The 8,937-nt window shown below is 41.4% G+C and overlaps 1 pseudogene; it reads right to left on the reverse strand.

Annotated features, from left to right (window-relative positions):
- Positions 1 to 3,637: 3,637 nt before the first annotated feature.
- LOC142454358 (UPF0235 protein C15orf40 homolog pseudogene) lies at positions 3,638 to 4,208 on the reverse strand (annotated as a pseudogene).
- Between the last annotated feature and the right edge of the window lie 4,729 nt (positions 4,209 to 8,937).

Consider the following 8,937-nt stretch of genomic DNA (forward strand, 5'->3'; position numbering starts at 1 on the left):
TCCTTTTACTTTCCTTTTATCACACTATCATGCTCAGCCTTCATTTGGGTTTCAGTAATTCTTCTAGCTCACTTTGCCCTTGATCAAGCCCTACCTGGACTCTTACACCCTCCAAGCCACCGATTCTGGACCACTTGTTGTTCCCTTTCCCCTGGATTGGTTAACACCACTTCCTTTCCCCACCTTCCCCTCTCCCATGTCTCCCAGGAACCATTGGACCCTTTGTTTTCTCCTCAAGATTGTTTATCCCACCTATCTTATCTAGATATACATGCAGATATCATTAGATGCACACAAAAAAAAGACAGAACAAAATAAAGCAACAAAAGAACACAAAACAACAACAAATCAATGACAACAACAACAAAAAGAAAACCCTGTAAATAGTTCAAGGTGTGTTTGTTGGCCTTTAGGAGTGTTTTCCAGTCAAGTCTGCTGGGGCACCACGCCCTGGTTCCAAAGTCTATTTTTGATATTCCATCGGGACTTCCTTGCTCTGCTCCCCTTGCTGTTCTGTTGTGCGCCCTTAGTGTTTTGCCTCGATGTGGTGGGATCAGATCAGGCACAATTCCCTCACTGTGTCTCCAGTGTTGTCCCTAGTAGGGCAATGAGTCACTGAGGGATGGCGTCTCATATTGGGACTGTCCTCTCTGTGCATTGGCTGCTCTAAATGGGTTTATCATCCTCAAGGCTTGGTGGACCAGAATGTGTTCCACTCTCCCTTTCTCTTCATTTGGTCACATGGGTTCTGTTCAGACATGTCCCTCTCCCTGAGTTGTAGCTTCAATGCTGTCCTCTGAAGTAAATCCTTCTGGGGAGAGGGGCAGCTGTCCACGTAGTTGGGATTGGGGCTGACCCCTCAGACCTCTCTACTGGTTCCCTGCTTCATGCTGGTATGTTGCATTCACATCTTGGGGCACCAGAGTGAAGTCTGGTCCCTCTTTCCCTGTGGAGATACAAACAATACCTCCCACTTGGGTGAGTTAGTGCCCTGTTCCCCCAGTCCCCATTTCTTTTCATTTTCCTTCCCCACCCTCCTTTTCAGTTGGCTACTATAAGTATCCCTGGATTTGGTCTGGCTCCTGCCATACTATCTGGTGCTCACCCCAGGAATGTTTGTATACATTACCTTTATCCCTATGCCCTTTTTGCATTTTATTTTTTTTTTTAAGCTTACCTCAGTGAACTCGTTTACTTGTTCTTTTGTGTTTGGCTTGCATCATTTGCCATAATTTCCTCTAGTTGTTCCTATGCAGCAATGTGCTTCCTGTGTTCATCACTGCTTTTTAGCGATACGTTGTACTCCATTGTATGTATGTACCACCATTTTTTGATCTATTCATCCACTGATGGAAATGTGCATTGTTTCCCACTTCTTGCAATTGTGAACAGACCGTGATGAACATTGGAGCACAGATGCCTGGCTGTGGTTTGTTTCTTGCCTCTTCTGGGTATATGCCCAGTTGGGGGGTTACTAGGTAACATGGTAGCTCAATTTCCATCTGTCATGGATATCGCAAATCTATTTCCATAGTAGTTGGATATGCCTACAGGTCCACCAAAGTGGATGAGAGTTCCTATCTCACCACAGACCCTCCAACACTTGCTGCTTTCTGGTCTTTTGAAATAGGCTATATTTGAGGGTGTTAAGGTGTATCTATCTCGTTGTTTCAATTTGCATTTTTCTTATGGCTGATGATCTGGAAATTTTTGTCATATGTTTATTGGCCATTCTGATTTCTGCCTTTGTGAATCTTCTGTTCAAGTCCTTTGCCCACTTTCTCAGTGAGCAATTCGTTTTTTTAGTTTTTGAAAGGTAGCAGAGTATTGTAAATTTTAGTAATAAGGCCTTTGTCTGATGTGTCATTGCTCAATATGTTTTCCCAGGCCTTCAGCTCTCTTATTACTCAATTGGTGAATTCTTTCGATGTACAAAGGTGTTTTATCTTAAGTATATCCCACTTGTCAATTCATGCCTCCCCTGTGTTTGTGTCCTTCCCTATTTCAGGTAGCCTATGTATTCCCTGTGCCAAAGTTCTCAGGTTAGTACGAATTCCCTCATTGATGGCCCTAATAGTTCGGGGTATCACTCAAGGTTTGTGATCCATCTTGAGTTTATTTTTGTGCATAGAGTGAGATAAGGATCCTCCTTCATTTTACTGCATTTAGATATCCATTTTTTTCCAGCACTACTTCCAGTATCTACTTCCCATTTGATAATTTTTGAATCCTTATCAAAGATCAGTTGTCTGTATGCTGACAATTTTATTTCTGGGTTTTTAGTTTGTTTCTATTGGTCTGAGTAACTGTCATATACCAATAATGTGGTTTTGACCACTGTGGCTGTATAATATGTGCTAAAGTCAGGTAAAGCAAGCCCTCCTATTCTGTCCTTCTTCTTCAGGAGTTCTCTGCTAATTCAGGGCTTCTTCCCTCTCCATATGAAGTTGGTAATCAGTTTTTCCATTTCTTTGAAGGAAAATGAAGGTAATTGTATGTGGATTGCATTGAACTTATATAGTGCCTTGGGGAGAACTGACATCTTTACTATATTGAGTCTTCCAATCAATGAACATGGGATATTCTTCCATTTGATGAGGTCACTCTTGGTTTCTTGTATTAGTGTTATGTAGTTTTCCTCATATACATCTTTTGTTCTTTTAGCCAGGTATATCCCTAGATATTTCAATTTGTGCTTGGCTATTGTGAAGGGAACCAACTTGTTGATCTTCTCTTCTTTGGTCTTATCTCGTCTTTGGTGTATAGCAGTCTGATAGACTTCTTATTGTTGATCTTGTATCCTGCCACTCTGCCATATTCCTTTATTGCTTCCAGTACTACCCTTGTGGAACTTTTGGTATTTTCCATATATAACATTATATCATCTGCAAATAACAATAGTTTCACCTCTTCCTACCCCTGGCAAATACCCTTTATGTCTTTTCTTTGCCTTATGCTGTTAGCTAAAACCTCCAGTACAATGTTAAATAAGAGTGGGACAAACAACATCCTCATCTGGTCCCCCTTTTCAGTGAGATTGTCTTTGCCTTTTCTCTATTGACTACTACGTTGGCTGTTGGTTTTTCATATATAGCTAGTAATATCTTGAGGAATTTTCCTTCCATTCCTATCTTCTTGAGTATCTTAAAATGTTATTGAATGCTTTTTCCTCACCTACCCATATTATGTTGTTCTTATAGTTTTCATGTCAATATGGCAAATGATACTGATGGTTTTTCATACATTGACCCATCCCTGCATCTCTGGTATAAATCCCACTTGGTTGTAGTGAATTATTTGTTTTATATGCTTTTGTATTCTAAAGGCCAGTATTCTTTTTTGTGTGTGTGGAAATACGATGTTTTAATTTACAATCAAAATAAATTGCATTCAGTTAGCAACCACGGGCATTGGGTTCTGGTCTCACTAGGCCCAGTTGTGATCTTGATAGGAGTCTCTCAACCTCTGGGCACCAGGAGTCCCACCACAAACCGCAAAGCATTAAACCAGGCCATGGTGAATGACCTTTCCAGCTCTGTTCTTTTACAGTGCAGTGAAATCAGGTCAACATACTCCAACGCATTTTGGACCAGAAATTAAAAAATCTATATTCAACATATTAAAAATAGGCCATGCTTCTCTGTACATTTAATGTTTTCCGATTTAAAAGCCTCTTCACTGTTAGTAATAGAAACATTTTTCAAGGACATATTTTTAAATTTCTTGCCTCTATTTATCTTCGGCTTGCTTTTGTAATTTCTCCAAGATCTCTTCTGGAGTTGTGGAGGCCAGAATCTTCACCACCTTCTCACGAGATTTGCCACCCTTATCCAAAACCACGTCGCTCTTCCTGAGTCCTAAAACCTTGGAGAGATAGCGGCAGAGCTCGGCGTTGGCCTCACCTTCTGATGGAGGGGCTGCGATAGCTACACTGACAGCTTCAGCCGTCAAATCTGTTACAGCATTGAGTTTGGCGCCTGGTTTGGCAATGGATGGCTATGGTGACACAACCTTGAGGATCAACTGTCACAGGACCTGAGGGAGGAAGTGGTCTCTCGGCTTCCTTGATCTGACTTTTACCCTTGCTCGTCGCAGCAGCTTTCTTGGGCATCTCGGTGCCGAAAGGGAGCGAGGCTGAGGCCCCAGTACCACGTGCTGCCCACAGCCGCCTCAGGCCTCCGGCGAGCCGCGACATCACCATCTGGGGAGGGGAGGGCGGGCAAGGCCAGTATTCTTTTCAGAATTTTTGCATCAATGTTCATTAAGGATATTGGTCTGTAGTTCTCAATTCTTGTGGGTTCCCTGACCGGTTTCGGTGTCAGAGTTTTACTAGCTTCATAAGAGATCGGGAGTTTGCAATCTTTTTCTATGTTCTGGAAGAATTTTTGTGGGATTGGTGTCATTTCTTCCCAGAATGCTTGGTAAAATTCACCTGTAAAGCCATCTCATTCAGGGAATTTTTTTGTTGGTAATCCCTTGATAACTTTGTCTATTTCTTCTATTGCTATGGGTCTGTTGAGATTATTGACATCCATCAGGAATAGTCTAGGGAGGGATTAGCTTTCTGAAAATATTTCCATGTCTTCTAAATTGTTGAATTCATTGGAGTATAGTCCTTCTTAGTACTGTGCAATTATCCTTTTGATTTCATTAGGGTCTATTGTAATGTCCCCCCTCTCATCCCTCATCCTTGCTATTGTTCCCTCCTTTCTTGGGTTAGATTTGACAGTGGTCTGCCGATTCCGTTTATCCTTTCAAAAATCCAACTTTTAGCAGCATTGGTTTTTTTTCGTAGTTTTCTTGTTTTCCCTGTCCCGAATCTCAGCCCTGATTTTTATTATTTCTTTTATTTTTGCTATTAGTAGTATTGTCTTGTTGACTCTGCTAAGGTTGTTGTAAGTTTTTTGCCAGTATATCAATCAGAAGTCTTTCTTACTTTTTCATGTGTGCATGTATTGCTATGAAACTTCCTCTGATAACTGACTTTGCTGTGTCCCATAAGTTTTGCTCCATTGTGCTCACATTCTTGTTGGTTTCTCAAAATTTCATAAATTCATCTCTGATCTGGGCCAGTACATATTCATTTTGTAGCAAAGAGCTATTCATTCTCCAATTGTTTGCTTCATCTTCCTTTTGTTGATTTCCAGCCTGTGGCTCAGTGGTTGGAGAGAAAGGTCTGTATGTTATCAATGTGTTTAAATGCATGCAGGTTCTCCTTATGCCCCAGCATGTGGTCTATCTTTTAATATGTGCCAGGGGGTCTTGAAAGAATGTGAATTTTTGTATTGGGACAAAAAGCTCTGTAAATATCTATCAGATCAAATTGTCTAATTGTAGTGTTTACATCTCTAGCTTTCTTATTGAGTTTCTTTCCCTGTGACCTATCTTTCTCAGAAAGCAGTGCATTGAAATCACCAAATGTAATTGTTGAGGCTGTGATTTCTTTTTTCATCTTTTGGAGTATTTGGTTGATGTATTCAGCTGGCCTCTTGTTTGGGGAATATATGTTTACAATGCTTAGTAGTTCTATGTCTATAGTTACCTTGAGCATTATATAATGTCCCTCCTTATCTCTTTTTATGGTTTGTACCTTGAGATCAGTTTATCCAAGATTACGAATGCAACCCCTGATTTTTTTTAAATTGCTGTTTGCTTGGTTTGCCTTTCTCCAGCTTTTGATTCTCAGCCTATTTTTGTCTGTAGTCTTGAGATATGTCTCCTATAGGCAGCAAATTGATGGGTTGTGTTTTCTAAGCCAGTCTGCTAGCCTCAGTCTAAATTCCTGAGTTCAGTGCATTGATATTCAAGGTTATTTTCTACATCTGTGGACTCTATGATATCATCTCATACCTTTTGTGTTGGGTGTTTTCCTACCTCCCTTTCTTATCAGAGTGCTGTGCATACGTTCTTCTGTGAGTGGTTCATTCTTGACTTCTTTCCACACTTAAGCCAATGATATCTTCGGGGCTATTTTCTCTTTGTTTCCCTCTGGGAGGGGTTGTTCTATGTGGCTGTCTCTTATTAATGCTTGGTGAGTGCTGTTCTTCTGCCAATACTGGGTTGGCAAGGATCTTTTATAGAGCTGGGTTTCTTCTAACATATTCTTTGAATTTTTCCTTGTCTGGGAATACTCTTACTTCTGTATCTGTCTTGATCAAAAATTTGGTTTGGTAGCGTATTCTTGGGTTTACATTGTTTTCCTTCAATTTTTCAAATATGTTACTCCACTCTCTCCTATTCTTCCAAGTGTCCGCTGATAGGTCTGGGCATATTCTTATTTGGGAAATTTTATATGTGACAGCTTGTTTTTCGCTAGCTGCTCTCATGATTTTTCTCCTTTTCCTCAAAGTTGGATAGTTTAACTATTATGTGCCTTGGTTGCTTCTTGGGATGCAGTCTAACTGGTGTTCTTTCAGTCTCCTGAATGATTGCCTGGTGTTCATTCATTAAGCTGGGGAAGTTTTCCTCCAAGAATTTTCTCACTATTGTTGCAGATGACTTCTTTGTTGTGTTTTCCTATGGTAATCCAATTATTCTGATGTTGTTCCTCTTCATAGCATCAGACATAGCTCTTAGGTTATCTTAAGCTTTTCTGGTGATCTTATTATATATTTTTTGTGTGTTAAAGTCTGCTTGGCTGTCTTGTAGGTCACTGGTTTGGTTCTCTGTCCCCTCCAATCAATTGGTGATGTCCATGACTCTGCTACTGATTTTGTTATCTCATCCCTAAGCTCTTGTATTTCCCTTTTGTGTGTGGACTTTATCTCCTCTATTATTTCATCCTTTTTCTGTATTGTTACCCTTATATCCTGTATGACTCTAAGCAGCATTCTGAAGATTTCTTTCTGTGGAAGATCAATGTCTGCTTCTTCAATGCATGTCATTAGGTTTAGGGCATCTTCTTCCATTGCCTTTTGTTTCTCATTTTTTTGTTGAGGTTGTGGGGGCTGATGGCTGTTTGCAAACATGTGTTGTTTTAGAGGAGCCAGGTGTCATTTTCCAGGGAGTTGAGGAACACTGGCTCTCTTTGGGAGACTCATAGGAATGCTTCTTCGAACAGCCTGTAGCTAATTCCATTATGGGATTGGCCTACCACTTTATCCTCCTATGGCTTCACTCTTTCCCTAGTCAATCAGTATTGTTATTTGGATGGCAAGTTGGGTGGTCCTCTCAGGGGATGCTGGTTGTGTTATTGTGAACCCATAAGGATGGTGCTGTATTGGGTGATCTCACAAGAAGCCATGATGGTATCAACCATGGCAGCTTGGGGAATCTGAGAGGACATGTGGGATTTCCCACTGCAACGGGAGTGCCACAGAAGGCTGGTGGGTTGCTCTCTTATGTGTGGAGTACTACAAATGATTGTCAGAGTTACCCTGGTCACGTAGATCACTGTGGAGGTTAGGCAGCGGTTCCTACAGGAGCATGGAACATTGCCAAGTGTTGGCTGAGCTGCCATAGGCCGTGTGAAGCACTATGTTAGGTGGGAGGAAGTTCCCTCATTCATGTGGGACCACAGAGGATGGATAGGAGCTCCACCAGCTACAAAGGCTGCATTTTTCCCCCAAAGAAGGTGGGTGGGATTTCGCCCGGCACGTGTTAAGCAATTAAGATTGTGGACGGGCAGAATTTCCACAGGAAGGAGGTGGGCGGGTTATCCTCTGGTAGAAGGTGGGCAGGTTTCCCCAGCCTTGGGTTACACTGCAGAGGGTGGAGTTTTCCCAGCTGGGTGGGGGGAAGGCGTAAATGCCCTAAACTAAGGGGCGTGGTCTGGAGGTCGGAGGTGACATGTGAGAGAAAAGGGAATAGAAAAAGAAAAAGAGGGGAAAAACCTAACCCCACTGAGACTTTGGGGGATAAAGAGAAGAGTGGGAAAAAAGTAGCAACAAAACTGAGCCCTGACCCCTTACCATGGGGCTGGAGAGGTTTAATCCCTATCCCAAGGCAGCGGCAAATGGTGGCTGTGTTTAGATAAAGCCCCTGCGTCAGCTACAGGTGATCCCAGCTCTGGCTAAAACAGTGACAAGGCTAAGGATAAACCATAGCTGGCCTCCACTGTGGTAAACCAAAAGCCCCCAGCTCCTCAAAACCTAGTGTATCTGTGCTGACTTATTTTTATGATGCTTCACTTGTGACCCAGCAGTATGGAATTTCCCTCTTAGTAACTCTTCTGCGCTGATTTCTGCAGAGTCCCTCTGGTATGTGTTATTCAGTCACCATCTTCACAGAAGTGGGCAATTTAGTCCATTTCTTCATGGTCTTTTCTCAGCAAGAGAAAGACAAAAAGAGTGCCTCTTTTTCCCAGTAACCTGATAGCTATTAGACACTCATGGGCCGTGCTACCTCTTTTCTGGCAGAGTTAAGTTCCTACCAAAGAAAAACAATTTCCAGGTGAAATGCAAACGATACTGATGCTATGTACTGTGTAGAATACACTTCATGTAGATTGACATGCAGTAGAGATTTCAAAAACTCTATGATTACCTATATAGCTTGTTGTTGTTGTATCAGGAAGCACTTTAAGTATTTTACAAAGAAGAATGCACTTAAGTGCATAAACATTCTATGAACTGGGTACCTTTATTATCTGCAGCTATAGAAATCACATCACAGAAATTGAAGTAACCCGTGCAAGGTCACACAACAAGTAACTAGCAGAGCCAAATTACAAACTTAGAACACGTGGATCCGGTCTCTGATCTTATCTACAATGGCGCTGCAAATGGGTTTAGAGCATGGGTTTTAACAGGGGAAAGAAAAAATAAACATGTTATCGTAGCTTCAGATTTCTTGATATAAAACGAGTTGACTTTCAACAAAAGTAAAGACATACTAAATATTAAGAATGTAATTTAAAGTCTATGCCTCTGAATTTGGATGTTTGAAATTATATTATCCAGTTGTTTAGGCAGCATATGAAAGGAACTTGAATAGCCC

Source organism: Tenrec ecaudatus, chromosome 8, assembly GCF_050624435.1.
Source record: "Tenrec ecaudatus isolate mTenEca1 chromosome 8, mTenEca1.hap1, whole genome shotgun sequence".
NCBI classification, from domain to species: domain Eukaryota; kingdom Metazoa; phylum Chordata; class Mammalia; order Afrosoricida; family Tenrecidae; genus Tenrec; species Tenrec ecaudatus.